Source organism: Balaenoptera borealis (genome assembly GCF_965194805.1).
Source record: "Balaenoptera borealis genome assembly, chromosome: X".
Classification (NCBI taxonomy): domain Eukaryota; kingdom Metazoa; phylum Chordata; class Mammalia; order Artiodactyla; family Balaenopteridae; genus Balaenoptera; species Balaenoptera borealis.
In genome coordinates this window covers 118,924,934-118,951,308 of record NC_138881.1, presented here as the reverse complement: position 1 = coordinate 118,951,308, position 26,375 = coordinate 118,924,934, and positions in this window count along the sequence as shown.

Here is a 26,375-nt window from a genome sequence, read left to right as displayed (position 1 = left end):
TTATTATTTTTTTAAAATTGAAGTATAGTTGATTTATAATATTGTGTTAGTTTCAGGTGTATAGCAAAGTGGTTCAGTTATACTAACTGTGTGACTTTTGTTTGGATCTGGGAGGTGTACAAGTTTGGGACCAGAGTAGCACAAAGACTAGATGAAGCCTGATCCATGCCCCTAAATGTCTGATTTCTTTCACCTGATACTTAGACCCTCCAAAGCAATACTAATGTGAAGGGGTACCAAGTGATTAACTTGCCTGTGGCACACATGATTCTCAGTAGTCTTTATAAATACATGTTATTCAATATTTTTTAGGATTATGAGATTTTCATTATCTTTAATTGTGCTTTTCAGATTTGTTTCTTTGGTATTTGGCACAGGCTAGCTTTGTAATGAGGAAGAAAAATATGATTTAAGCAATCATATGGATTGTTCCACAGTGTTGAAAGATGTATTGAAGGAAAGTGGGGACAGAGAAGAAGACTTTAAATTTGAGGATGAAAGATTGATGGCAACCTTGAGAAGGTGGAGAGCTTAGTAGCAGAAGCAAGCCTGCAATACATTGAGGAGTGGGAGCTTAAAAAAATCAACAAAGTTTGAACAAATGAATTTCTAAGCAACATTGAGGATAAAATTGCATTTTCTGAAATATTGATGGATAAGTATTTTAGGTCTAAGAAGAAATAAATAATAACATAGTTTATCCAACAAACACTGATGTACTTGCTGTATACTAGGCAGGCATTGTATGAAACCATTTGCAAATAATAACTAAGTTAATCCTCATACCTCATAACAACAACCATATGAGGTTCGATGTTATTCTTATCCATATTTTACATGTAAAAAACTGAGACACAGAGGTTCAATAATATGCCCAAACTAACACAGTTAGTAAATGGTAAGATAGCATTTGAACCTTGGCACTTTAAGCATTGTAAGTAGGGCTCTTAACCATTCAACAACACTGCCTCTCAGTACTGTTAAAATGAGCTAGAAGGATAATCTGGCATTGGGAATACTATACACAGAGAAAAGAGGACTGTCAGTAAAAGATCAAAAGAAGCAGGATTCTGTGGGTATGAGACCATAAAACAGGTACTTGCCTCTTAATGCCAGAGTGACTTGTGGAAAAGATGCATTTGCAGAATGGAATGGACACTAGGCTGGTGTCACATCTGGAGCAGAGGAGTTGAGTGGAGATTTCTTAGGAAAACCACAAGGCAAATCCATGCAGTGATGGCTTGCCTGCTAGGCAAGACAGATGCAAAAGGTCTTCTTGTGCTGAGATCCAGGGACAGAATTTTGCAGGACTGAGAACACTCATTAACAATGCATAGAAAAGTGTTGACAGAGGCTTTTGATGAACTAGCAGAGAGAAGTTAAATATAATTACCATTGTAAGATGTTTATATACCCTCAAACGTGAGATCTTACATCTTTCTAAGAACTTCTTAGACCACCCAGACTGAGATCGAAGGCAAGGCCTAATTCTAGGGAAGTTGACCTCAATGTGTAGTAGCCAGATGTGCAGCATTAGGATCATTCAGGAAATTGTTAGAAATGCAAATTATTGTTCCCACTCCCCCACAAAACCTAATGAATCAGAAACTCTTGGAGTTTCTAGAGATGGGAGGGAGGCTGCTGAAAGACGCTATGGGAGGCAACTAAGGGACCTATGGCCCGGCCGGGCTGAATTTAGGTTCTGGAAAAGGACTATGAAGAGACTAAATGGATATAGTTGATTAGATATGGGGAAAATTTTAGTGCAGCTGAGTCAAAAGAGCCGCATCAAAGTATGTCTTTTTGTTTTTTTTAATACCCAAGTAATATATACTCATCACTTACATCTGAACTCATCCATAACCCTCACAAATGTCACAAGTCTCAGGGATGAGATGAGAGCCAAGGATGTACAGTACTCACATTCCTTGATGATAATAAAAAAAGTTTTTGCAATTTACCATAGCTGTTTTGACTCAGTCATATCAAAATATCCCCAGAATCAAAATGTTCATGTAGAATTGGCCATTTTAAACCATCCTGTTTCAGAAGCAGGATCTCAGAATTCAACCCCTTTGGCAACATAACCCAATTTGTGTTTTCTAGTGCTAGATTAAAAATAAAAGAATAACCTTCATTAATTGGCTATCCCTATTTTGAACATGCCAGAAGATATTATAAAAGACATATCCAGAGTTTTGAGATTAGAGTCTTCTCTCAGGGTCAGGGGTATAAATCTGACCCAGGTTGATTGGAGAGGAGTAAAAGTCTTTACTACCAGAGGCTCTCTCTGATGGATTAATGAGCTGTGAATGAAGCAAATGCTTGCAGTAAACTGTATTTTATAAGCAGTTTCTATTAGATGGATGATCACTTGCATACAAAAATCACTTCTTCAGGTAGGACCAGTGTCCCTTCACAGCAAGGTGACAGCATCCTGTGGCAGAGTTTTGTATAAACTTTTCTGTTGAAACTTCCTAAAGGCATAGAAGGTTCTATGAGTAACCATAAACTAGGAATGTCTTGGAGCTTTTCCATATAAGTCTTCCATGAACAAAAAACTTCTGTAAATCTTTTTTATTTTAAAAATTTAAATAGAGATTGCATTTCACTTCATAATATATTGATGTTTATTTAGATCTGAACATAATGATTTAATTGACTACCATCAAAAAAAGTTTGCTTCAGAAAGATGCAAACTGTGGCTCAGGATACTCTGCTGTATTTTCCTAGTGTCACATAGACCCAGGGTTGAATAGTAGAAAGAAAAAGGAATTTTATGTGGATCTGAGCTTTAGATTTGCTAGTGATCTGGGGCAATTTTCCTGATCTCTCTTTCTCTGTCAACATCTGTAAATAGGAGATAGTAATAATTCCTCTATCATACTAATTGTGTTACTGTGAAATTTAAAAATGACATACATAAAAAGGAGTTTGTAAATTATAAAGTTCTATAAAAATATCCAGATGTGTTCTTATACTGATCAATTTACCCAGACAGCTTTATTTGACTAATATATTGGTTACCAATTGGTTGCATAAGGAAACATAATTATGAACAGATCATAATGTATGTGGATAATTTCAAATTACTCATTTATCATTATACAAAAAAAAGCAGGAACGTAATTTAGCCAAAACTCTCTCCCAATTAAAATAATTCCCTTTTAAACATCAATTATAGCTTGCTTGAACATTTCTAGTAGCAGAGAGCTATCAAGACAGCCCATGCCAGCTTTTTACATCTCGAATTGTTGGAGAGTTCTTCATTTGTTGATTTGGGGCCATTCACTGTTATGGGATGGATTGTGTCTCCCCAGATTTATATATTAAAGTCCTAATCACCGGCACCTCAGAATGTGACTGTATTTGGATATAGGTGATTAAGTGAAAATAGGTTGATTAGATTTTGATGGACACCTAGTAGCTACTGCCACATATGTGATCTCTTAAATCCACATACAACCTTATGATTCAATAATAATAATATCCTCTCATTACACACAAAGAACTAAGGTGAAGAAAAGTTAGGGAACAAGTGCAAAGTCATATGAATACTAAATGTTTGACCTATCAATCCAATCCAGCTTACTAACTCCAGAGTCCATACACATCACTATTACCACTACCACCACTACTACTACTACTACTACACACACGCACACACACACACACACGCACACACACAAAAGTAAGCTCCTTGAGACAAAAGACTACTTTTTTTTTTTGAATTTTTGAATTTTATTTTTTTCTACAGCATGTTCTTATTAGTTATCCATTTTATACATATTAATATATGTCAATCCAAATCTCCCAATTCATCACAACACCACCCCTACCCCACCACATTACCCCCTTGGTGTCCATACGTTTGTGCTCTGCATCTCTGTCTCTATTTCTGCCCTGCAAGCCGGTTCATCTGTACCAATTTTCTAGGTTCCACATAGATGCGTTAATATACGATATTTGTTTTTCTCTTTCTGACTTACTTCACTCTGTATGACACTCTCTAGATCCATCCACGTCTCTACAAATGACCCAATTTCATTCCTTTTTATGGCTAAGTAATATTCCATTGTGTATATGTACCACATCTTCTTTATCCATTCATCTGTTGATGGGCATTTAGGTTGCTTCCATGACCTGGCTAGTGTAAATAGTGTTGCAATGAATATTGGGGTGCATGTGTCTTTTTGAATTATGGTTTTCTCTGGGTATATGCCCAGTAGTGGGATTGCTGGGTTATATGGTAATTCTATTTTTATTTTTTAAGGAACCTCCATACTGTTCTCCATAGTGGCTGTAGCAATTTACATTCCCACCAACAGTGCAAGAAGGTTCCATTTTCTCCACACCCTCTCCAGCATTTGTTGTTTGTAGATTTTCTGATGATGCCCATTCTAACTGGTGTGAGGTGATACCTCATTGTAGTTTTGATTTGCATTTCTCTAATAATTAGTGATGTTGAGCAACTTTTCATGTGCTTCTTGGCCATCTGTATGTCTTCTTTGGAGAAATGTCTATTTAGGTCTTCTGCCCACTTTTGGATTGGGTTGTTTGTTTTTCTAATATTGAGCTGCATGAGCTGTTTATATATTTTGGAGATTAATCCTTTGTCCGTTGATTCGTTTGCAAATATTTTCTCCCATTCTGAGGATTGTCTTTTCGTCTTGTTTATGGTTTCCTTTGCTGTGCAAAAGCTTTGAAATTTCATTAGGTCCCATTTGTTTATTTTTGTTTTTATTTCCATTACTCTAGGAGGTGGATCAAAAAAGATCTTGCTGTGATTTATATCAGAGTGTTCTTCCTAAGTTTTCCACTAAGAGTTTTATAGTGTCCGGTCTTACATTGAGGTCTCTAATCCATTTTGAGTTTATTTTGGTGTATGGTGTTAGGGAGTGTTCTAATTTCATTCTTTTACATGTAGCTGTCCAGTTTTCCCAGCACCACTAATTGAAGAGACTGTCTTTTCTCCATTGTATATCCTTGACTCCTTTGTCATAGATTAGTTACCATAGGTGCGTGGGTTTATCTCTGGGCTTTCTGTCCTGTTCCATTGATCTATATTTCTGTTTTTGTGCCAGTACCATATTGTCTTGATTACTGTAGCTTTGTAGTATAGTCTGAAGTCAGGCAGTCTGATTTCTCCAGCTCCGTTTTTTTCCCTCAAGACTGCTTTGGCTATTCGGGGTCTTTTGTGTCTCCATACAAATTTTAAGATTTTTTTGTTCTAGTTCTGTGAAAAATGGCATTGGTAGTCTGATAGGGATTGCATTGAATCTGTAGATTGCTTTGGGTAGTATAGTCATTTTCACAATATTGATTCTTTCAATCCAAGAACATGGTATATCTCTCCATCTGTTGGTATCATCTTTAATTTCTTTCATCAGTGTCTTATAATTTTCTGCATACAGGTCTTTTATCTCCCTAGGTAGGTTTATTCTTAGGTATTTTATCCTTTTTGTTACAGTGGTAAATGGGAGTGTTTCCTTAATTTCTCTTTCAGATTTTTCATCATTAGTGTATAGGAATGCAAGAGATTTCTGTGCATTAATTTTGTATCCTGCAACTTTACCCGATTCATCGATTAGCTCTGGGAGTTTTCTGGTGTCATCTTTAGGATTCTCTGTGTATAGTATCATGTCATCTGTAAACATTGACAGTTTTACTTCTTCTTTTCCAATTTGTATTCCTTTTACTTCTTTTTCTTCTATGATTGCCATGGCTAGAACTTCCAAAACTCTGTTGAATAATAGTGGTGAGAGTGGACATCCTTGTGTTGTTCCTGATCTTAGAGGAAATGCTTTCAGTTTTTCACCATCAAGAATGATGTGTGCTGTTGGTTTGTCATATATAGCCTTTATTATGTTGAGGTAGGTTCCCTTTATGCCCACATTCTGGAGAGCTTTTATCATAAATGGGTATTGGATTTTCTCAAAAGCTTTTTGCTGCATCTATTGAGATGATCATATGGTTTTTATTTTTTAATTTGTTAATATGGTGTATAACATTGATTGATTTGTGTATATTGAAGAATCCTTGCATCCCTGGGATAAACCCCACTTGATCATGGTGTATGATCCTTTTAATGTGTTGTTGGATTCTATTTGCTAGTATTTTGTTGAGGATTTTTGCATCTATGTTCATCAGTGATATTGGTCTGTAATTTTCTTTTTTTGTAGTATCTTTGTTTGGTTTTCGTTTCAGGGTGATGGTGGCCTCATAGAATGAGTTTGGGAGTGTTCCTTCCCCTGCAACTTTTTGGAAGAGTTTGAGGATGATGGGTGTTAACTCTTCTCTAAATGTTTGATAGAATTCACCTGTGAGGCCATCTGGTCCTGGACTTTTGTTTGTTGGAAGATTTTTAATCACAGTTTCAATTTCAATGCTTGTGATTGGTCTGTTCATATTTTCTATTTCTTCCTGGTTCAGGCTTGGAAGGTTATACCTTTCTAAGAGTTTGTCCATTTCTTCCAGGTTGTGCATTTTATTGGCACAGAGTTGCTTGTAGTAGTCTCTTAGCATACTTTGTATTTCTGTTGCAACTTCTTTTTTTTCATTTCTAATTTTATTGATTTGAGTCCTCTCCCTCTTTTTCTTGATGAGCCTGGCTAATGGTTTATCAATTTTGATTATCTTCTCAAAGAACCAGCTGTTAGTTTTTTTGATCTTTGCTATTGTTTTCTTTGTTTCTATTTCATTTATTTCTGCTCTGATCTTTATGATTTCTTTCCTTCTACTAACCTTGGGTTTTGTTTGTTCTTCTTTCTCTAGTTCCTTTAGGAGTAAGGTTAGGTTGTTTATTTGAGATTTTTCTTGTTTCTTGAGGTAGGCTTGTATTGCTATAAAGTTCCCTCTTAGAACTGCTTTTGCTGCATCCCATAGGTTTTGGATCATCGTGTTTTCATTGTCATTTGTCTCTAGGTATTTTTTAATTTCCTCTTGAATTTCTTCAGTGATCTCTTGGTTATTTAGTAACGTATTGTTTAGCCTCCATGTGTTTGTGTTTTTTATGTTTTTTCCTTGTAATTGATTTCTAATCTTATAGCGTTGTGGTCAGAAAAGATGCTTGGTATGATTTCAATTTTCTTAAATTTACTGAGGCTTGATTTGTGACCCAAGATGTGATCTATCCTGGAGAATGTTCCATGCACACTTGAGAAGAAAGTGTAATCTGCTGTTTTTGGATGGAATGTCCTATAAATATCAGTTAAGTCCGTCTTGTATAATGTGTCATTTAAAGCTTGTGTTTCCTTATTTATTTTCATTTTGTATGATCTGTCCATTGGTGAAAGTGGGGTGTAAAAGTCCCCTACTATGATTGTGTTACTGTCGATTTCCCCTTTTATGGCTGTTAGCATTTGCCTTATGTATTGAGGTGCTCCTATGTTGGGTGCATAAATATGTACATTTGTTATATCTTCATTTTGGATTGTCCCTTGATCATTACATAGTGTCCTTCTTTGTCTCTTGTAACAATCTTTATTTTAAAGTCTATTTTTTCTGATATGAGAATTGGTGCTCCCGCTTTCTTTTAATTTCCATTTGCATGGAATATCTTTTTCCATCCCCTCACTTTCAGTCTGTTTGTGTCCCTAGGTCTGAAGTGGGTCTCTTGTAGACAGCATATATACGGGTCTTGTTTTTGTATCCATTCAAGCAGTATATTTCTTTGGGTTGGAGCATTTAATCCATTTACATTTAAGGTAATTATCGATATGTATGTTCCTATTACCATTATCTTAATTGTTTTGTTACTGTAGGTCTTTTCCTTCTCTTGTGTTTCCTGCCTAGAGAAGTTCCTTTAGCATTTGTTGTAAAGCTGGTTTGGTAGTGCTGAATCCTCTTAGCTTTTGCTTGCCTGTAAAGATTTTAATTTCTCTGTTGAATCTGAATGAGCTTCTTGCTGGGTAGAGTAATCTTTGTTGTAGTTTTTTCCCTTTCATCACTTTAAATATGTCCCGCCACCCCCTTCTGGCTTGCAGAGTTTCTGCTGAAAGAGCAGCTGTTAACCTTCTGGGGATTCCCTTGTGTGTTATTTGTTGCTTTTCCTTTGCTGCTTTTAATATTTTTATTTGCATTTAGTTTTTGATAGTGTGATTAATATGTGTCCAGCTGTGTTTCTCTTTGGATTTATCTTGTATGGGACACTCTGTGCTTCCTGGACTTGACTATTTCCTTTCTGATGTTAGGGAAGTTTTCAACTATAATCTCTTCAAATATTTTCTCAGTCCCTTTCTTTCTCTCTTCTTCTTCTGTGACCCCTATAATTCAAATGTTGGTGCATTTAATGTTGCCCCAGAGGTCTCTGAGACTGTCCTCAATTCTTTACATTCTTTTTTCTTTATTCTGCTCTGTGGGAGTTAGTTCCACTATTTTATGTTCTAGGTCACTTTTCCATTCTTCTGCCTCATTTATTCTGCTATTGATTCCTTCTAGTGTATTTTAAATTTCATTTATTGTGTTGTTCATCGTTTCTTGTTTGCTCTTTTAAAATGTTCCTTGTATTTTCTCCATTCTATTTCCAAGGTTTTGGATCATCTTTACTCTTATTATTCTGAATTCGTTTTCAGGTAGACTGCCTATTTCCTCTTCATTTATTTGGTCTGGTGGGTTTTTACCTTGCTCCTTCATGTGCTGCATATTTCTCTCTCTTCTCATTTTGTTTAACTTGCTGTGTTTGCCGTCTCCATTTCACAGGCTGCAGGTTTGTAGTTCCCATTATTTCTGGTGTCTGCCCCCAGTGGCTGAGGTTGGTTCAGTGGCTTGTGTAGGCTTCCTGGTGGAGTGGATTGGTGCCTGTGTTCTGGTGGGTGGGGCTCAATCTTGCTTTTCTGGTGGGCAGGGCCATGTCCGATGGTGTGTTTTGGAGTGTCTGTGAACTTTTTATGATTTTAAGCAGCCTCTCTGCTAATTGGTGGGGTTGTGTTCCTGTGTTGCTAGTTGTTTGGCATGGGGCATCCAGCACTGGAGCTTGCTGGCCGTTGGGTGGAGCTGAGTCTTAGCGTTGAGACGAAGATCTCTGGGAGAGCTCTCACTGATTGATATTACGTGGGGCTGGGAGGTCTCTGGTGGTCCAATGTCCCAAACTCCACTCTCCCACCTCAGAGGCTCAGGCCTGACACCAGGACTGAGCACCAAGACCCGGTAACAATATCAATGCTTCTTTAATAAAACAAAATTGGCCTTTGTGTTCTGTAAAAATTTGCATGCTACTTCATTTAAATTTTAAAAAGCATGTTTTAATCTCAGTTTACTGATCTTGAGATGATTGATGCTGCCCTATAAAAATGTAACCTTCACGTTACTGACGCAGCATCAGATTTTAGAATTCTTCAGAGACACATCTCACTATTATGTGACATTCAAGAACATCATCTGGATATTAAAGATAAGGGTATGCACAAAAGTGCACTACAATTCAAGTAGTAGCATCTCTCCTGCTGACCTAAATTTATAATATTAAATTATAAAATCTGCAAATGTTGTGCTTATAAATTTCTAAGTGTTTAACATTTTAAAAACAATTAGAATGGGGTCAAGCAGGTATTATGGAAAATGGCATAATGGTAGCAGAACTTTTAAAAGGTCAGTCATTTAAAGAAAGAAGTCACTTAATCAAAAGTTATTATATTTTTTAAATCACTCATTTACTTTTCTTCAGTGATCACAGAAGTCATAAAAGCATTTGAAAAAAGTATGAAATGCCCTAGAGTGAATAACGTTTACATAGAGATTTTGAAAATCACCTTAACCTCAGAAAATTCATTGTTGAAAATATTTAATTAAATACATATTAATAGTGTATACAGTATAAAACAAGTCTGATAATATACTCAAGTGCTGTGATTTGTTAAATATAGTATAATACTTAAATGATTTGTAACAGACTATAGACATTATAAGCAAGTAGTTATCCCTTGAGTATGTGCTTGATAATCTATGATGTGGCTTAAATGATATGCATGGCAGAAATGGACTGATGTTCCATAAGCACTTCACATCAGGAAAGCCATCTGAGCTAGAGTATTTCCATGTTATAGTAATCCTAACCAAGGCAGAATCCCTTACTTAGAAAGAAACAGGATAGGTTCATTTTCTAATTATTCTTTCCTTCTGTTGTCATTCACCATTCAACTTTTATTTTGTAACACACAATCTTGGCTTTTTACTCCTTAAAAGCCACCAAAATGCTCATAATTTGCATTTGCACAAGAGCACAAACTATTCTATATTCTATCAGTGCAGTTTGAGATGACATGAACACATCATCAGTGATTAATGATGAGTTAAATTGTTCAGGCCGTTTGGATTAAAATGCAGTTAACCTATGGCAGTATTCCCTCTGCTTTTTAGGTGATAGTTTAATTCTTATTCATATTCATAGTTGGAAAGGAGATTCTAGTCCAAATGTAACCACTCTGATGGACTTTTGATTTCAGGTATATATTTACATACATATATTTTATATATAATATATATAATATATTACAATATAAGGTAACACAATTTTTTCCTTGGTTGGCAACCATGTATAGCATTTAATAGGAAGTTGCCTATGCCCCTCCATCATGGGAAACCACTCAGAATATTTCTAGATCCTTAAATAGTTTGATCACATGGATTGTCTTAGTTCTAGCAAGTGATAATTTATGAGCCATGGTGGTTGAAATATTGCTCCACCTACAGAAAGAAATTCATATGTGAGTATACGTGAGTGAGTGACTAAAAGGATTGAGAGGGCTTCCCTGGTGGTGCAGTGGTTAAGAATCCACCTGCCAATGCAGGGGACACGGGTTCGAGCCCTGGTCTGGGAAGATCCCACGTGCCGCGAAGCAACTAATCCCATGCACCACAACTACTGAGCTGTGCTCTAGAGCCCACGAGCCACAGCTACTGAGCCCGTGTGCCACAGCTATTGAAGCCCGCATGCCTAGAACTCATGCTTCACGACAAGAGAAGCCACCACAATGAGAAGCCTGCGCACCACAACGAAGAATATCCCCCACTCGCCGCAACCAGAGAAAAGCCCATGTGAAGCAACAAAGACCCAACGCAGCTTAAAAAAAAAAAAAAAAAACTAGGATAGAGGTCTATTAGAGGGAAGAATAGTTTTATTAGTCATTAATGCCTCCTCCTCTTCCTCCTCCTCCAAAAGAATAAACAACAAAACATAACAATATATATGATAAAATAGCCAATGATACATCCACAGTCCAGAATAACTCACTGTGAATATTCTTCTCTTTCCCTCTCTCCCTCCCTCCCTCCCTCTCTCCCTCTCTCTCTCTCTCTCTCTCTCTCTCTCTCTCTCTCTCTCTCTCTCTCTCTCTCTCTCTCTCATAGTTGGGAGTTGCAAAAGGAATATAACGACTGTATCACCTTCTGTTAAAATATTACAGGTAAAACTCATACCCTGTTTAACTTCCATCCCTATCCTCTTTTCTTTCTCTCCCACTCCCCATACAGATAAGCGCTGGTATGAATTTGAAAGGTATCCTTCCAGTCTTTATTTTTTACATAAACAGCCATAGAAAAAATATAGTAGAGTTTTTCTTTTTAAAATTTCATATAAATGACAAATTTTGCAAATCCTTCCTCAACTTACCTTTTTTAATCTCAAGAATATGTTTGTGATATTCATCTGTGTTGAAAAGCATTATAGTTCATTTATTTTCACAGGTGCATAGTATTCTGTTGTATGAATATGCAACAAGTCATTGATCTAGTTCCATGTTTATGGACATTCAGTCTATTTCCAATTTTTAACTATGATAAACAGTTATAAAATGAGCAGTGTTGCTTGTGTTTCTTCGCCCTCTGAGGGAGAGATTCTCTAATGAGGAACTCCTGGTTTGTACAATTTGGACATTTTCAACTCTTCAAGGTATTGATTGCTAAATTGCTCTCCAGAGTGAATGTGCCAACTTACAGTTCCATCAGCTCTGTATGAGAATATCATTCCTCACACCCTTACCAAATTGGATATTATCATATATTTTAATTTTACTTTGGGTGCTTCTCTATTATTTGAGTTGTTATAATTGTGTAAGGGTTTTGAAATTCATATGTCAAAAATAAAATTTATAAAGAGTAAAAAAATGCTCACATCATTTGACAATGATTTCATATTTGAAATCTAAAGAAAATGTTGTAAAATTAAAAGGTTGAGGTTGCAGTGTGGGAGTTATGTGGATAGCAAAGGTGATGCTGGAGGAGAGAGAAGAAAAACGATGCAGCAAAGAAGGACAATAAAAATGGAAAGAATAGAAATTAGACAAGGAAATCCTAGAGGGTCTTGTTTCAAAAACATCTTGGATAGAATCTGACTACCTCATGATGTCATCTACTTGGTCCAAAATTCTTGGGAAAGCTATCTACCTCAGTGCATTGTCTACTTCTAGGGGCTCTTGAGAGAGCCTAAGTTTCAGGTCTCTAACTGAGATGGACTTATATTCAGAGTATCTCTTATACCTCTTGAATTGGAGAAACGTGAACACAGGGTTGGACCTCCTGGAGTTTAGGAGCAGTGTTAGTAGTAAGGAGGATGAAGTATGGGCACTTTAAACAGAGTTCAAGATTAGTTTCCTAGTGATATTGCCTCCAGATAACTAAAGATCCAATTTCTAGGTTATGGAGTGGTTTGGATGTTAAAACTGGAGGAAAAGCAGCTTCAACCTGTTGATGGCAAGTGTGGTTATAGTTAATAATTCACTTGTAGTATTTTAGAGAATCTGAATTGACAGGTTAGAATTTTTTGAAAACCCAAGGAAAATAGGGAATTCTCATGGGTCAGCCATTTATTATTTTGTATGGAGACGATTGGTGTCACTCAGCAGGAGGAGACTGGAGTGCAGTCAAGGCTAAGAATAAAATATCAGGCCATTTGCAGATAAAGTTCTCTTGTCAGTTTAACAAACTTTAATTTTGATCATCCATTAGCTCTTTATATCATTCCAGAATATATACTAACGCCAAATATATGAAAACTCTTAAGATCTAGCTGTACTACTCCTGGATGTATACCCCCCAAAATGAGTGTATATTTCTACGAAAAGACATGTACAAATATGTCCATAGCAGCATTATTTGTAAGACCTCAAATGTTAAAATTTCTAAATGTGCATCAACAAATAGAATTCATAAATGTAGTGTAATGACAAAATGAAATAGTATACTGCAGTGTAGATGAACAAACTACAAAAACATGTAACAACATGTTGAACAAAGGAATTCAGACACATAAAAGTACATAATTTACATATTTTGTTATTCCTTATTGTGTATGCTGATATCCAAGGACTGCTATTGGGTTGAGAGCATTGATTTTCCTCATGATATTTTGATTTTCTTTAGAAATTTTGTCCCATTGCGTTTCCATATAACTTGTAGAATTCTCTCTCTCTCACTCTCTCACACACACACCCACACACAGACACAGGGACACATTTCTAGGATTTTTATTGAAATTTTATTGAAGTTTGGGAGAATTTATGACATTGAGTCTTTTAATCCATGAATATGGTATATACTTCTATTTATTTTGTATTTATCAACATATCATAGAATGTCAAGTAGCCTCACAAAGATAATGTGAATCTCTCCATATTTATTCTTATTTATTAGCTCCCTGGCTGTTTGCACTTGAGCTACACTGCTTTTCTTTCTTTTTCTCAAAGGAGTGAAGCTTTTATCAGTTCCAACGCCTTTATACATGCTATTCTTTCTACCTGGAAAATTTTTTCCCACTTCTTTCATCCTTGGCTACCTTCTGTCTCATATCTGTTCTTCATATCTCCACATAAATATAGTTTCTTTAAGAAAGTCCTCAAGAACTCCAGATATAAATGGTATAAGTCCTGATATTCTCTTCTAACACCCTCAAGTGTTTCTTCACAGGGCTTATCACTGCTTTTGATTTTTCATTTTTATGATTATTTGTTAATTTCCATCCACTCCAACAGACTGTGTGCTCCATCAGGGCAGGACCACTTATGTCCTATATATTGTTCTATCTCAGAGCTTATCTTGGTATCTGACACATAGCAGATTCTAAATATATTTGTAAATTGAATGAATGATTGACTGAAAGAATTCAAGAGGGAAGGTCTTAAGTTGATAGCCTGTGGCATTGTATCAACCAAGGTTAAAATCTTACCTCCATCACTTACGAGCTGTGTTTCCTCATTTACGCAATAGGGGAAATGGACATCTTCTTAATAAACTATCCTATTGTTCTGTTTCATCCCAATTCCGGCTCAGGTTCCAGACCCTCTAGAACCCATGCCTCTAGTCAGCATTCATCTTTATCTTTTACAACCACCCACAGCACTGTAGTTTCTAAAACAACCCGGAGTTTTATTTTAGTTCTGCAAAAGCAGTCTAAAATCAATAAGAGTAGGAACCATGCCTTTCAATTAATTAGGACCCAAAGCCCTGTATCAAGCATGCAGTTGATATTTACAGTAAGTACACTCTAATACTTGTTATTAAAAAGCTGTTTATAGAGACCACAGAATCCCCTCATTTTAGAAAAAGGAAGACTCTTAGAGATCATCTAGTGTACTTCCTTATTATACAGATGAGGCAGCTGGGTATAAGAAAAGGAATAGGACTTACTCTGGCCTTTACTACTAGTCAGTCACAGAATGAGTATTCCCAGTCTAATATACTGTCTCTGAGTTGCTTTAGCCCTGCTGGATTAAGCCAGCATCTATTACCAAAGTAATCATTAAGAGATCAGGGTTGAAACAAGAGAAATCCTGCATGTGATGCGATGCCACTTTGAAAGGAAGTAGCTCTATGACATTAGCAACATTATAGAGAGCCCATTTTAAAGTGTGCTTTGTAGGCAGACATTCAACAGGGGCCAGATATAGCTTCCAGAGGGACCAAAACTCCAAACTTTAAATTCATTATACTCAAAAGAAAACAGAAACTGTTAACTTATTAAAAACACCCATTACACATTTTTGTTATTTATTTTTACTAAGGTGTAGCATAAATTAACCATTTTAAAGTTTACAATTCAGTAGCATTTAGTATATTCACAATGTTGTGCAACCACCATCTTTATCTAGTTCCAAAACATTTTTATCCCTCCAAGAGGAAACCCTGTACACACTAAGCAGTTGCTCTCCACACATATTTTAACGTAGTAAACTTAAATATGTGATCGGTACTTATACTATGTACATATTTACGAGGAGACAAAACTAGACTGAGATTTTTGAAATGGTTGCAACAAATTCCCTTTTAATTTAGCCATTAACCATGACCTTTTTATGAACTCTTTTATTCATGTGTTTAGAGTTCTGTTTCATTTGGACAAGATAACTAATCACAGAGTAACTAAATGAAACAGAATAGCACATTTAAGCATTCAGTTTCTTACGATGAAAGCATTATAGAAAATTCAAATATTTTTTGAGTTTTCTAATTGGTAATGCTTTAGAAAGCACTCAGAATACACAACTACCCCTACACACACACACACACACACACACAAACATGCACACACCCAAACATACACACACATCCTCCTAACCCCTAGATAGGTAGCTTTCATTTCCCTGTGGAGCTAGAAGCTTCATTTGGAGAAAGGAACCTCTTTTAGTTTTAGCTAGTGAAGCATCTCCCTTTGTTAACTGGCAAAGCTTTCAATTTGGAAGCTCAGAAAATCCTTCCACAGTGGGGTCTTGCACTAATCAGTTTATTAATTGGTATGCTGCTTCCTGGTTTGCCAAGGTGGGCAATATCCTTTGGTGTTATATGTATAGCAAGAAAATGTCTTACTCAGAAGGGATGTTTCCCTTTTGGAAACAAAACAGTGCAAAGTGAAAAATACAGTCCTGTTTATTTACACTTATCCCTCTCTGTACTAATCTCATCTGCTTGTGGAATAATATCACCACATGGCCAGATTCTGCTCTCCTAATGGAGACTAACGAAAGCTATGCAGATTGTCAATGCTTTATTCCTCCTTCACTTGTTCTTGCTAATTTCCCTTTCCATTCTCATTCTTCCAACCAGTCCCTATCTAAACTGCTTCAGTTTCTAAGCAAATGCATATTTATTATGGAGTGTATTTGGTGTGCCAAATCAATGCCTTATGTTTTAAAGCCTCACAGAAATGTAGCTAATTTTAACCCCCTGAGAGTAGGGTGCAGGGAGTGGGGGAACTTGAGAATATATTTATATCTGTTGTGATTTAGATTTACCTTTACTCTTGGAACTTAGCTGTTTACTGTATATTATTTACAAGGGAACTACACAGTAAATGAGATTTAATGCATGTCTGTGTTTGTCCAATACAAGGGAACCATTTCATCGAATCACAGAATCTTCATACTAGCAGGGATTTTTGGAATGCATCAAATCCAGCCTTCTCACTCTGTTTTAGAGGAAACCGAAATGCCTAGCACGGAAGGGAGTTGGTCAAGCTCAAATAGCAAGTTAGTTTCAGAACTGAAGAAATAGTCTCTCCTTTGGAAGGTTAGAATTGGCCAAAGACCCTGAGTGAATTTTCTGTGGGGAGCCTGACTGACTAAATGATGGTATAAAGTGCTTGTGAAGCACTTATTAGGAGTCTGGCAGTCTTTTAAGTGTTTTTATATAATAATTTAATGTACAGTTAATTCTTAAACAACACGGGGGTTAGGGGTGCCCACCCCTGTGCAGTTGAAAATCTGCCTATAACTTCACAGTCTGTCCTCCTTATCCTCCCTGCCTCTGTATTCAGTGCAGCTCTGTATCCTCGGATTTAACCAACCACGGTTCATGTAGTACTGTAGTATTTACTGTTGAAAAAAATCCGCTGTATAAGTTGACCCATGCAGTTCAAATCCATCTTCTTCAAGGGTCAACTGTAATTCATCTTCAACCCAACGCAGTAAAAGATAGGTATTATTCATCACCTCCATTTTACAGATGAGGAAATGTAGAAATATAGAGATTAAGTCCCTTCAGTAAAAGTGACACAGATTGAAACAACAGATTAAAGATTTCAACCAGGCATCCTGACTCTAGAGTCCAGGCTCTTAACTATGGAGGAAACCCCACAGACTTGGGACCAGGCATGAGCAAACAGGTAAAGCAGTCTACAGAGAGAAAAGAACAAGGCTGATATGGAGAGAGAAGCAGACAATAGGCACCGTGTAGCCTCAGAGTAAAAGAAGATGGAGGGGGATAGAGGGAGGGGGAAAGAAAGGGACAGGGAATGGGAATGGGAAGGAAGAATGCTGGAGAGAAATGGCCTGATCATTTTCTATTTTCTGTGAATTCCAGCTTTATTTCCTGCAATGATTTCTATGAGATTCCCTGAATCCTTATAATAAATCTGTTTTTTTTTTCTTTGATCTTCTTGGGGTAGATTTCTGTTCCTAGTTTTTTTTGCAAGTGAATAATCCCTAAGACAGATAGAAACTAAAGCTTGCTCTTTCACATTAAAGATGATTTCTATGTGTCTTTGAGAAAGGACTGAGAGTAAAAACTATGCCACCCACACTCCTGTACTCCACTCCACCCTCCTTTCCTTTCACTCCCAGTTCTTTCGTACTCCTGCTTAGAGGCCACCTTGATGAATTCAAAGCCTCCTGTTTGTCACAGCACTCCTCTTCTAGACTTCAACGTGACTCCCTCTCAACCCCTTTCTTATCTTTTCACCCACATTGTCTGTTCCAAATCTTGATTCCTCCTTTCCTTTTGTCCCACCTCAGTGTTGCCAAGTACTTCAAATGAAACTAACAAAATGTCCATTTAAGGAGAAAAATGATTTCTGTATCAATACAGCAGTTTCAAGGCCATACATATTTCTTATAGAGGATCTCATGTTAATATCTGTATATGTGTACAGCAACTCAGAATTCATAAAACAGTTTTACATAAGCCCTTTCGTTAAATTCTCACAGTACACTGGTGAAGTAAATAGGGAGGGTTTTTAAAGTTTAAAAGCTTTGGAATTTTATCCACTTAATTGGAAACACTTTTGGTGAAGGAACTACATTTTACCAATTTTCATAACTCTCAAAGTGACTGGAGCCTAGCGAGGATTTCATGTTGTTAAAAAATGTAGGGTAAGTGAATGAATGAATAAGTGAATGAAGAATGGATGAATGGATGGCATTATTAAGTGGTTTATCCATATTTTCTTAATATTACAAGACCAAACCAATTCTAGAACCAAGGTGGCTGACTCCTAGTATAAACATTTTTTCTATTATATCAGCGTGAATCCTACTTATACACCTCTAATAAGTAGGAACTTTTAATACTGTCTTGACTCCATTAATTGGAAAAGACTGTCTCCAACCTGATCTTTCAAAGGCATTTTTCCAACACTACATTTATTTTAAGAAAAATCTGCAGATAGGCATTACAGAGCTATATAAGAGCATAGAGGAGGCATAAATAAAAATAACTGGACATTTTAAAAGCAAACAAACCAGAATTTATACATCTAAATGAGTGCTATCCTTCTAAGTAGTCCCCCTGGGAGAATATGCACATATTCCAATGATGGTGCCATTGCTCAAATTGCCTTAGGAACTCTTGTATGGGAAGTGACTTCTAAAACAGATTGGAAAACCACACGAGAATTTGGAAAAACCACACCACTTTATTAGTTTATATTCATACTTTATATAAAAACAAATCTCTTTACACATATCTCACAGAATGTCAGGTAACATTCTAGTTAGATACACTTATTAATTTCTCAACACACCATGAATTTTCTCTTCGTAATAGAACAGGCTGAAAAATTTATCTTCCATATGTGGTGACCATTGTCAGGACTACTAAATATTATCTAAATTAAAAGTAGCCCTTTCAGAAACAAGTGAATTTTTTTTATCTTTTTCAACTTGTTCTAGTGCCTGTATACATCTCATCTGTGTGACAAGAACACCAGAAAGCTAGTTGGAGAACCACGTGCCTTTATGATGGCTTCCTAGAAATTAAGTGGGTCTGCTGGGCTCTTCCAGTCTGTTGAGAACAGCTGCTTTTGGCTTCTGTGGTTTTTAAGATGAAAAAAGCTGAGGGAACCATCCGGAATTTTGTTCTTGATCATAGGTTTCTGAAATGGATTTTAGTGGCATTTATATTGGAAAGATATCTGGCACTATGTTCCTTTATATATTTGGTTCAGTATTTTTTTTAATCCATTCATTTATTCCAGATTGTTCCCGTCATTTTACTAAGGCTTTGAGAATTCTTAGCATTAGGAAGTTCCAACAGTGAAAAATTGCCTGTAAAATATGGTAACAACCAAATGAGCACTCAGGGGAAGCTGTAGTACAGTGAAAATGATATTTAGAACCAGGCAAGTAGACTGTGACATGCTTACGAGCTGTGAGACCTCAAACCAATAGTTTTCTTTTCTTCATCTGTTTCTTAATTTTTGGAATGCAAAGTGTGATATTGACCTGGAAGATTTTGTTTGTGAAGAAAATATGAATATCTTTTGTCAAGTGCTCAGCACAATGCTACACATATCATGTGGTCTACGAATGGTGCTGCTACTATTATCATTGTGATTACTTAAAGGTACAGTTTTATTCAGATTAAGCTGAGATAAAAAACAGCCCCCCCCTCAAATATCAGTGGTTCAAAAGAGATGCATTTCTCACACCATCGTCCAATGGTTGCTTTTATTTAGTGACCCAGAGATCTTCGTAAGACCATTTTGCACCACTGTCATCACTGAGTGCTTTGTTTCCATTTTTGCCCAAAGTTGTGAGAGAGACAGCCTAGAGAAGACACATTTACTCTTATCTGCATCACAGTAGAAGCAACTCATCACTTCTGCTCCTATTTCCACTAACCAGAACTCAGTCAAATGGTCCCCACAAAACTACATGGAGACTGGGGAAATGTGTTCTTGCCTGTCAAGGTGGGCTCAAAACACAGTATTTTTTTTTTTTTGCCACATATAGTTTCTTTATATTGATAATAAAATAAATATCTGTACAACAGCAATAATAACCAGTTGCTTTGTTATACGGTTCCAAATGACTATCTTATCTCATTTCTCTTCTCCATTGAATCGAATAATAGTTTTATCATCTTTGAGATAGCACTCAGCTGAAATCTCACAAGTGGGTTTTCCTGTGAATGTCCTTTCAACATTGGAACTGATTTTTGTCTGAAAATGAAATGACCTTGCTGTGTAGGGCATCTCTAAGAATACCCTTCCAATCAGCAACTCAACCTGGATGAATGAGGCTTTATGAACGGAAAGTATTCATTTTGGTGCTGCAGCTGCCCGCTGTGGATAGAGTACAGAGGCATATGGGTCTGCCCATTGGACGATGAGACCCATGCTGCTGAGGCGTTTCCAGAACTTCTTCCAGTGCAGATGACAGGTTCATCTGGGCTGGTTTGTGTTCCAACTAGGGCTCCCTCTTCCAGAACAAAGTTCCAAGAGATATCGTTAGCATTTCTAACTAGAAATAATTAATAACAGGTCAGTGTGTCATAATGAGAAGGAACCAGTGCCACAGCAACAGCTGATACCAGGGAAGAATAATTCACAGAAAAATTAATTAGGACCATTTCCATTCAAAGAAACAATTTATTAAGAACTCCCACCAAAAAGTGGATCCTGCCAAATTAGTAATCGCTATAAAAAGCACTCTGCTCAAATGGAAGCTGAAACTCACTTTGAATCTGACTGCACATGTATAAATGATCAGGAACAATGGGCTACATCTATTCAAATATAACTGCAGTACTCGATAGGAATATCCTAAGTCATGTTCTTTTATGAACCACTGTTTTCAAATCACTAGTTGCTCCCACTGTGTATAAACAAGTATGTTAATCATAGAAACGTACAGTGTATGCAGCTCAACCATTCTCTCCGGTTTACCCTTCTGTTAAGCCAAATAATCAGCAAGTAGTGCATCTGCATTTTGGCATGATGTTACCAGTGTATATTGAGGGACATATAAGAGAGGGGGCTATAAATGCTAAGCTGTGTTAACTCTTAGTTTCATTTCCTACATACCTCTTAATTCTGGCCACTTTTCTCAGTCTCTATTGCCACTAACCCAGCTACCATCCATCTTTTACCTGGGCAACAGCTACAGCTGCATGACTCAGATTCACTCAGCTCCCTTCTAATCCATTTTTACCAGAGCATAAAAGTAATCCAGGGTGGGCCACTCCTCTGCTTAAAACATGCCAAGAGCTTCCCTTATATTCAGAATAAATCTAAATTCCCTACCATGACCTCAACGGTCCTGTTAGACTTGGCTCCTTCTAATCTCCCCAACATGATCTACTGCTTAGACTAGACCTCAAGGTCAAATACATTTTGATTATACTGCTTTTGCCCCAAACTTTCTTGGGTGTCTCTTTGGAAAGTCCTATCAGAGCTAATTCTCTGACCATGTAAGAAATGTCTCATTACTTTACAGTCTCATATCATCTTGAGTTCTAAAGTATTATTAATTAGCTTAGCTGACTAATTCATTGAAAACAGGCTCCATTTATATGGTGGCTGCTGCAAATAATCTAATTGCAAATTAAGAAGGACATATGTCTGACATGGAGAATATTCAATAGAGTGTAAGTTAATTTCCAAAAGGGATTCCAGACAATTATCTGTGCACTGCCAACGCTGGTGTCAGAAGTCTAAACTTCCAGAGGAGACTGCTTTTTGAAAAGGAAATACCTCACTTGGGCACGTGATTTCTTATCTTTTTTGGCAAGCACTCTGTGTTATTACCTTACCACCAGGTCTTCTATGTCACCTGCAACTTTTGACTTCCTCAGGAGTTTGGGGACACAATTATAAAGAGAGTTGGGGTCACAGTTAGGCCTTCCAAACATCTTCCTGCAGTCTTCCTGTAGTCATTGCATTGACTAGGGCCATGGGTCTCCAATTCCTACCCTGAAGAGTACAAACAGAGGTAGGAAATCTGGATTTCTATGTTGTCATCAAAGCTGATACCTATATCTCATTCCTCTAGTGAAGAAATGATGTGCCATGAGGACCTTGGAGTGAATGACTTTCTACTTGGCACTTTTCAGATCACAGAGAAAACACATCTCCTGCTCACTCAGATCTAGCAGAATGTTTCTTTAGTTTCAATGGAGGTAAACCTTAGAGGGCCCAGGCTGCTTATCAAAGACTCCCCAAGAGTATTATTATTAAGTGGATCATTCACAGCAGCTCTAATGTCAAGACAAGCAAGATGCTATTCATGCTTACCAATCTGACTTTGACAGCTCCCAGACAGTCTTCACAGCATCCTCTGTGTGACTTCTGGGCTGTTAACAAGCTCTTCTGCTACATTCATCTACTTAGCTTTCAGCTCTGCTAGGTTCTCAGTCAGAGTCAGCAGTCACACATGTGCCTTGCCTGTTCATTATATCACCTTCCCCAAAGAATAATAGCATGGGCCTAGGAAAGAAAAACACGTTGGACAGGCAGCAGTTTAAGGGTGACTTCCTTGACTAAGAATACATCCTATGACTTCAGAATGAGTAATGATGATCTCTGAAGTAACATCTGCTCATTCTTACACACTGGGTTTACAAGCTCCCCTCAAAAGCTAGGGCAGCAGTAGGTAGTCAGAAACCATTAGGATTAATTGAGTGACTCAGCAAGAAAATAAAAACAGTAAGTGCTGCCTTGAAAGGAATTTCTGGTATTCAGGAAGCAGCTGGATAAAAAGGCTTATGAAAAGTCAAAGATTGACTTTGATATTAAAATATGATAGAGAACTCCAGCTCAGCTTTTCTTTGAAGAGCCTCTGTCTTAGTCTACTTAGGTTCTTATAACAAAATACTATAGCTGGTTGACTTAAACAATGGAAATTTATTTCTCCAAGTTCTGGAGGATGGAAGTCTCAGATCACCATGCCAGCATGGTTGATTTCTGGTGAGACTTCTCATCCTGTTTTGCTGTGTGCTTACATGGCCTTTCTTTGGTTCATGCACAGGTAGAGAGAGTGAACTCTTTCATGTGTCTCTTATAAGGACACTAATCCTATTGGATCAGGGCCCTACCCTTATGGCCTCATTTAACCTTAATTATCTCCTTACAGGCTGTATTCCAAATACTGTCACATTTGGGGTTTGACCTTCAACATATGAATTTTAGGGGGACACAACTCAATCCGTAGCATCATCTTTAAGAATATCCTGGATAAGTTCGTCCAGGTTATTGTTTTTGAACATCAAATTCACTAGGTTTGATTATTTCAGTGAGAAAAGTCTCATTGGCCCCAACTATTCATGGAGAGATGGGGAGGAAGCCAAGCAAGAAAAAAGATGAAGAAGTGGATAATTTGTATCCTGTAGATGGGAGCCTACTCTTATTTCTCTATTCATTTGGAAAGGAAGATAAAGATCTCTATATTCCTACACCAGTTTTAACCAAGACCATTCTAATTTTGTTTCATTAGATATTGGTATTTCACATAAAATGTGTATAAACAAAAGGTTCTATTAATTAAAAAATAATTTGAAATCCATGGGTTCAGATTAGGAGTCAGCAAAATTCAGTTTTTGTTGCCACCTGTTTTCGTAATTATAGTTTTATTGGCAAAGAGCCATGCCCATTTTTTCCTGCAGTGTCTGTGGCTGCTTTTGCTAGGAGGGTAAATTTGAGTAGCTGTGAGAGAGACCATATGTGACTCACAAGCTTAAGATACCTACTGTCTGGCTCTTCACAGAGAAAGGCTGGCCAGCCCCTAATTCAAATGATCTACTTTAGAAATCCACATGATTAACTTCTTCACTAACTAACTTGAGGTCTTAGAAGTGTCCCCTGACCCCACAGACTGGATCTAATGTGCCTCCACAGTTACTTCTGTTTACTGCTACCTATCATATTCTTGTATTGCATTATACTGTAAATGTCTATTTACCTGACTTATTTGCACATGTAAATATAAGTGGCTTGAGTGCAGTAATAATATCAGTCTTGTTATCCATTGTATCCTCAATACCTAGAATATTATCTGGAACATAATAGATGCTTACTAAATATTTGTTGAATAAATGAATGAATTAGAAATGCATTCGATATTTAATTCAACAAATATTTATTAAGTAGTTGTTACATACCTCATACTTTTTAAAGTCCTGAGGATACAGTAGAAGCAGAGGAAACAGACAGAAATCATTGCCATCATGGGGTTTACATTGAAGTGTGGGAAGCAAACCACAAACAAGATGAAAAAAAATTTTTGAGGGTGTCAGTATGATAATTACGAAGAAATAAAAATTAAACCAGAAAGGAACATAAGAAATATTGGTGTTGGGAGCATGAGGAGGAGTTGGATTAAAACTTTAGATAAGGTGGTCTGGGAAGGTAAACTTTTTCTTTTTTTTTAACGTCTTTATTGGAGTATAATTGCTTTACAATGGTGTGTTAGTTTCTGCTTTATAACAAAGTGAATCAGTTATACATATACATATGTTGCCATATCTCTTCCCTCTTGCATCTCCCTCCCTCCCACTCTCCCTATCTCACCTCTCTAGGTGATCACAAAGCACCGAGCTGATCTCCCTGTGCTATGCGCCTGCTTCCCACTAGCTCTCTATTTTAGTTTGGTAGTGTATATATGTCCATGCCACTCTCTCACTTTGTCACAGCTTACCCTTGCCCCTCCCCGTATCCTCAAGTCCATTCTCTAGTAGGTCTGTGTCTTTATTCCCGTCTTGCCACTAGGTTCTTCATGACCTTTTTTTTTCCCCCTTAGATTCCATATATATGTGTTAGCATACTGTATTTGTTTTTCTCTTTCTGACTTACTTCACTCTGTATGACAGACTCTAACTCCATCCACCTCACTACAAATAACTCAATTTCGTTTCCTTTTATGGCTGAGTAATATGCCATTGTATATATGTGCCACATCTTCTTTATCCATTCATCCGATGATGGACCCTTAGGTTGCTTCCATGTCCTGGCTATTGTAAATAGAGCTGCAGTGAACATTTTGGTACATGACTCTTTTTGAATTATGGTTTTCTCAGGGTATATGCCCAGTAGTGGGATTGCTGGGTCGTATGGTAGTTCTATTTTTAGTTTTTTAAGGAACCTCCATACTGTTCTCCATAGTGGCTGTATCAATTTACATTCCCACCAACAGTGCAAGAGTGTTCCCTTTTCTCCACACCCTCTCCAGCATTTATTGTTTCTAGATTTTTGGATGATGGCCATTCTGACCGGTGTGAGATGATATCTCATTGTAGTTTTGATTTGCATTTCTCTAATGATTAATGATGTTGAGCATCCTTTCATGTGTTTGTTGGCAATCTGTATAGCTTCTTTGGAGAAATGTCTATTTATGGCTTCTGCCCATTTTTGGATTGGGTTGTTTGTTTTTTTGTTATTGAGCTGCATGAGCTGCTTGTAAATTTTGGAGATTAATCCTTTGTCACTTGCTTCATTTGCAAATATTTTCTTCCATTCTGAGGGTTGTCTTTTGGTCTTGTTTATGGTTTCCTTTGCTGTGCAAAAGCTTTTAAGTTTCATTAGGTCCCATTTGTTTATTTTTGTTTTTATTTCCACTTTTCTAGGAGCTGGGTCAAAAAGGATCTTGCTGTGATTTATGTCATAGAGTGTTCTGCCTATGTTTTCCTCTAAGAGTTTGATAGTGTCTGGCCTTACAATTAGGTCTTTAATCCATTTTGAGTTTATTTTTGTGTATGGTGTTAGGGAGTGTTCTAATTTCATACTTTTACATGTACCTGTCCAGTTTTCCCAGCACAACTTATTGAAGAGGCTGTCTTTTCTCCACTGTATATGCTTGCCTCCTTTATCAAAGATAAGGTGACCATATGTGTGTGGGTTTATCTCTGGGCTTTCTATCCTGTTCCATTGATCTATATTTCTGTTTTTGTGCCAGTACCATACTGTCTTGATTACTGTAGCTTTGTAGTATAGTCTGAAGTCAGGGAGCCTTATTCCTCCAGCTCCATTTTTCGTTCTCAAGATTGCTTTGGCTATTCAGGGTCTTTTGTGTTTCCATACAAATTGTGAAATTTTTTGTTCTAGTTCTGTGAAAAATGCCAGTGGTAGTTTGATAGGGATTGCATTGAATCTGTAGATTGCTTTGGGTAGTATAGTCATTTTCACAATGTTGATTCTTCCAATCTAAGAACATGGTATATCTCTCCATCTATTTGTATCATCTTTCATTTCTTTCATCAATGTCTTATAATTTTCTGCATACAGGTCTTTTGTCTCCTTAGGTAGGTTTATTCCTAGATATTTTATTCTTTTTACAACCAACCCTTTTTAAACCCTTATGTTCTGGTTTTTGAGCTCTTAATTTTGTTTCACATTTAGGTCAGGTATAGCACATCTTTGAGTTTTGTTTTTGTTTTTCCTTTTCTCCAGTGCGTATATGAGG